Consider the following 5962-nt stretch of genomic DNA (forward strand, 5'->3'; position numbering starts at 1 on the left):
CTGTGTTTTCAAACGCATGGATATAGGTGTCAAATTTGTTCCAATAACTTTCGAGTGATAGATAGATAGACAGACAGACATATAGCTTGCTCCAGCCAGTCATGGTATTAGCTGTCAGTAGCCAAAGAATCGACAGGCCAGCAACAGGCATGCAGGCAGACAGACAGATACTTCACTAGCAGTGAGCACTTTCACTTCTGACAGCTAATAGCATGACAGTGCCTCGAATTGTTTTGTTGAACCACTAAGTTATGGGACACACCCAGACACAATATTAAAAACTCTGGTTGTTGGACCGATGTAAACACACACTTACACATGCATGCATGTATGTATCTATACACACATACACACACACAGACACAGATAGAGAGAGAGAGAGGAGGGAGTAGAGAGATTGTAACCAGTAGTTTTTTTTACTCCTGGGGAGTGCTGTTTTCTTTGTTATCTGTATGTTTATAATATGTGTTGAACTGTTGGTTTGTCTGTTTCTTGTGTATGTGACTGTTGCTTTGTACTGGTTTTGGAGGGAAAAAATAGGTTCGTGGATCTGTTACTTGAAAAACTTGTAAAAGTTAGCAAAAGGAGGGCATTAAGTTGTAAACAATGCCTCAATGACACATTGTCTAACCCAGGGGTTTTCAAACTGTGGTCTGCAAGGACAAGACGGAGTCCGTGGACAGCAAATACTTTTTATGGGCAATTTGATTTTATATATGTTTTTTAATCGAAATCTTTTAATTGACAATAAACCTATTTGTTAAATACTGTTAAATAAATAAATATAAAAATATATGTTATTTTAAGCAAATATTTATGTATAAATTTCATAAGCGTGTTTATAAGGGGGTCCAGCCTGAAATATAAAGGGGTCCGCAAGTCAAAAAGTTTGAAAACCCCTGGTCTAACCCATGCTAGCAGGGGAAAAAATGGACATGAAAACAAATCAATGAACATATACATAAGTGGGAAAGAAAAAAATATATAGAGAGAGAGATAGCCAGTTAGTTGAGCAAACAGATAGTGAAATATAGGGAGAGATGAAAGAAAGACTGAGAGAATAAGAACAGAAATAATAGATTGAGTGAGTATAATAAAGGGGAATAAGGTTTTAGGGTGTACAAATAAGGAAGTGAAAGGATGACTTTTTAAATATACAATAGGCAATTGCAAATGAAACAGATGAAGAAATTCACAATCAAAAAGAAACATCTTACTTTGGAACTACAGAAAGAAGGCAAAGATTATAACAAGATAGTACTTAATGTGAACTGCGGAGATGCATTGACTAGAAACACAAAAAAGAACAGTAGCAATGCTCAAGTTGAAAAGAATAATTGAAAGAAGACAAAATGAAGTCCTAGAAGAAAATGGTGCCACACTGGAAACTGAAAGATTAAAAATTACACTGTAAAGTGTCACCTTTTGATGGATTCTGTGCTTGTACATCATCATCATTTTATGTCTGCTTTCCATGCTGGTATGGAATCTGATGAGACAAGACTACATCATGCTTTTACATATATGTTATGGTAATGTTTGTTACTAAGATAGGTACAAAGCCAGACTTTTGGGAGGAGGAGTTGAATTGATTACATTTGACTCCAGTATATGTGCTATATACTGCATTCTTTTGACTCCACCTAAAAAAAAAATGCAAAGTAAATTTGACTTTGCTGAGATTTGAACCTAGCATATAGCCATAACATTTACTGCAAGGGGCTTTTTCTGATGCTCTAATCCTACTGCCAATCCACCACTCTATGTATATAACAGTAATAAAATTAATAGAGGTACAAACCAACAAAAATGATTATAGAAACATAATGAACATGGACAAGTTCAGAATATCATTTGACTAGTTTCTTTTTTAAAAATTCATCAGAAATATTTTTGAAACAAATTTGATGGAAAATTGCATAGGTGCAGGAGTCACTGTGTGGTAAGTAGCTTGCTTACCAACCACATGGTTCTGGGTTCAGTCCCACTGTATGGCACCTTGGGCCAACCAAAGCTTTGTGAGTGGATTTGGTAGACAGAAACTGAAAGTCCTGGGATCGATTCATTCAACTAAAAGGCAATGCTCCAGTATGGCCACAGTCAAGTGACTGAAACAAGTAAAAGAATAAAAGGAATGTATAAATATTTTGGAGCTGGGAAATAAAAGAAGAAAATATTATGAGTGAGGGGTAATGATTTGGAAGATGAAATTGTGAAGGGAATGAGAAAATTGGTTTGGGTAATGAATATTTCATTGGATGATACACAGCATTCATTTTTAGAAAGTCACTATTTAGGAAGAAATCATATTCTTTGAAAAATATTTACTTAGCTTTTGCTTGATGTGTGTTAATATGCGCAAATGGGTTATTGTTATTATTATTATTATTGTTGTTCAGTAGTTTTATTTTTATAAGGTGCTTTCACTTCACTACCGAGCACAGCTCTGTGTGCCTTGGGTATGTGCTGTGGTTTGCTGTGGTGCTCTTATGGTTACTGTATTGAAAGTGTTTTGCGTAGGGTGTGTGCTGTGCCCAGTAGTGCAATTTTCTGTATGTTATATATATTTGTAAGTCCTGGTGTTTTTGTTATGTATTTGTCTGAATATTTTTTTTATTATACCTAAGGCACCTACTATGATAGTATTATTATTATTATTATTATAAAGTATTCATACAGTTTTGAAGGGGAAAAAACTGTTCAGTCAGGTCATGAAATATTTTAATTAACCAATGTTAGCCTTAGAAAGATGAAAGATAAAATGAACTTAGACTAGATTTGAATTCAGAAATTAAAAGGAGTTAACAAACCTACTTGGCATTATGAAATAATATATAATCTCCATTATGATATTTTCCAAAATATTCATCATTACCTCCTTCTCGGTCACCATCTTCGTTGTTATCATTATAATTGTCATTATCATGATCACAGTTTCAACCTGCTGGAACGATGAGATGCGTATGCAGTGCAGATATATTCTCACATATCTCTGTATTTATATGCCACTTTCTTTCTGTCTCCTATCATCTCATGTATATGAAACTCAAAATCCTGAGATTCCCACCATTTTAGGGTACCTGCTTGTTTTTTTTTTGCTGATGGCAGATGTCAATATTTTCAATCAACAACTATTGTCCATACATGCACTCACTCACACCACATTTCTGATGCATCTCTAGTCACATTGGTTGTCATCTCAAATATCCAACCACCTTCTATTTGTTCACTACCTTTAATCTTTTAGCATTCAGATTATTTCTTGCTAATTCTTGCTTAAGACCCTTTGATTCCAAGTTTTGTTTCCACACTTGGAATTTTAATTCTAATTCTTGTACACTTTCAGTTATAAAAACAAGGTCATCACCATAGTGGAGTTCCTGTGGGCAACTGATCTTAAATTCCTCCATTATGTCCTGGAGGACCATGATAAATATGAGGGGAATGATAACCAAACCCTGATGAACACTTACTTGCACACTAAATTCATCACTTTACTCATTGTTACCTCACATTTTGCTAACAGCATCCCTTTACGTGGCTTGACTGGATCTCACTAGGGCCATTCATTTACTCTTGGTTTTCACAGTAACCACCAGGTGAAGAATTGACGCACCCTGTCAAAGGCTTTCTCCGGGTCAATGGATACTAAGTACATTGGTTTACTTTTGGTGAGCTATAAAAAGGGCATCAGTTGGTACTTCTCCCTGACACAAAACCAAACTGCATCTCATCTAGGTGAACTCTCTTTCTACTTAATTGGGTTATGATTCTTTCTGTAACTTTCATAACTTGGTCCAACCTGGTCCAGTAATTTGATACCCCTACTTCTTTCTATGGCATCTCCTTTACCCTTGTAATAGTTGACTATGATGCTTTTATCACAATCACTGGGCACTATGCCTTCCTGTACAACCTGATTAACTATATGAGTGACTTCACCTACTTTAAGCATTTCAGAAGTAATTCCTGGTGGACCAGGGGCTTTCCCAGTCTTCATTTTCTTAATCACTTTACCTATAAAACTACCTTCAACATGAGTGACTGGAAACTTTGTCAGGTTTACATTAAGGAAACTCTCTTTCTCCCATGCATTCTCCACATTTAATAACGTTTCATACTAGCACTTCTATGCCGCCTTCTTTTAAGAATCACTAAATGCAGATGTGCCATTGTCCTTCTGCACACATTTCTCTCCCACAACATATCAATTTTCTTGCTGTTTGTGCAATATTCATGATGCTGAGAGACAGTTACACCTGGTCACAACATTTTCATGGGACATAGGAATGGAGTTTGGTCAGGAGAAGTGTTCATATTTGGTAGTCAAATAAGGAAAGTTTGTTGACCAGGCAAGGAATATGGATATCAATAGCCTGGCTATCTCTCCTATCACCACAAATGAATGTTACAAGTATCATATGGTATTGACAAGAATGTTACATATTTTGATACTGTAAATAAAGCAAGAGTGACAAAAGAATACATCAGCAGACTTCAGAGGATGTGGAAGTCAGAGCTGTCGGCATTGTGTCACTTAGAAAACATCTTCTAAACCAGGGGTTTTCAAACTGTGGTCCGTGGACAGCAAATACTTTTTATGGGCAATTTGATTTTATATATGTTTTTTAATCGAAATCTTTTAATTGACAATAAACCTATTTGTTAAATACTGTTAAATAAATAAATGTAAAAATATATGTTATTTTAAGCAAATATGTATAAATTTCATAAGCATTTATAAGGGGGTCCCTAAGGTAAAGCCTGAAATATAAAGGGGTCTGCAAATCAAAAAGTTTGAAAACCCCTGTTCTAAACAATAAAGTAAGAAATTAATACATCACACATATACTCAAAAGTGAAAGTAATAGCGTCATGAGATAAGGTAAGAACTGCTGACCAAGTATTCTGAAGGCATAGTTGTTCATGATTGACTGGACTGACTTCCTTAAACAGAGGCTTGGAAGAGAAATACTCATCATACCAGTAGAAAGTCTTGCATAAGTACATGTCCTGCAGGCTGGTGAATGCTAGTAACTTAGACAGGATAGTAGCCTCCCTTGGACTTGTAATAAGTACATCACATTTCAAGATGTTTTTACTATCCAAGAACAGGAGATGGCTACTACTGATTGGCCTAACCAAAGGTACATCAGAATCATTGAGGATATACATCTTTAAAACTAACGAATATTTGTGGAATATTAGCATAAAAACAGTCACCTGATCTATGCACAACAGGCCAGATATGGTTGTATGGGACAAGGAGCAAAAGTCATCCATTGCTGTACAGATCAGTTGCCCAGAAAATTTGGGGAAAACTGGTAAGAAACATACAACTCTTATACCCAAGCTACAGATATGTATTTATCCCTATTATCACACTGGGCTACATAACAACAGAACTTTTTAGAAACTAGACATAATGGGGGTTACCAAAAAATGAACAGAGCAAATTGATTTGCATTCTTCGAATACAGTCGGTTAGGGAAACATTGAAAGTTTGTAAAACATTTCGTGGATTCTCCAGTTGAGGTGAGTTGCTTAGGTGAATATATGCACACGACTGCATATACATATGGAATGCATAACACTTTCACCCTCCGCAAAAAATTCCAAATTTTATTTAATTTGCTTTGCGGGAAGGACTGTTCCAACGAATTCGTGTATTGTCCTTGCCTTTGAAACGCGGAGTAGATGGAACAGGGATAACCGACGAAGGGATATACTCTTTATGTTGCCTGTCTCGTTTCTCTGTTTGTTTGTTTTTTTGTTGTTGTTCGAAAAAAAGTTCGTTTTCTGTTTTCATTTTTATATTTTCGTTTCTCATTGTGTTTAACGTTTTTTTGTGATATGTCTTGTGCCCATATATGCCTGTATGTATACATATAGATGTAGGTATGTACATATATGTATGGATATATGCATGTATCTATATTATTTATATTATATTATATATATA

The 5962-nt window shown here is 35.4% G+C and overlaps 1 protein-coding gene across 4 annotated transcripts in view; it reads left to right on the forward strand.

The window, feature by feature from the left end:
* LOC106873049 (BTB/POZ domain-containing protein 17) overlaps positions 1–5962 on the forward strand; it is a 52382-nt gene that overhangs the window by 1921 nt on the left and 44499 nt on the right. The window contains exon 2 of one of the 4 annotated variants that reach the window (XM_052975875.1): positions 3347–3738. The exons of the other annotated variants lie outside the window; for them this stretch is intronic. The gene's annotated coding sequence lies outside the window, so the exon portion shown is untranslated. The remainder of the gene's footprint in view (positions 1–3346; positions 3739–5962) is intronic. 4 annotated transcript variants of the gene reach the window in all.

The sequence above is a fragment of the Octopus bimaculoides genome, chromosome 22 (genome assembly GCF_001194135.2).
Source record: "Octopus bimaculoides isolate UCB-OBI-ISO-001 chromosome 22, ASM119413v2, whole genome shotgun sequence".
Classification (NCBI taxonomy): Eukaryota; Metazoa; Mollusca; class Cephalopoda; order Octopoda; family Octopodidae; genus Octopus; species Octopus bimaculoides.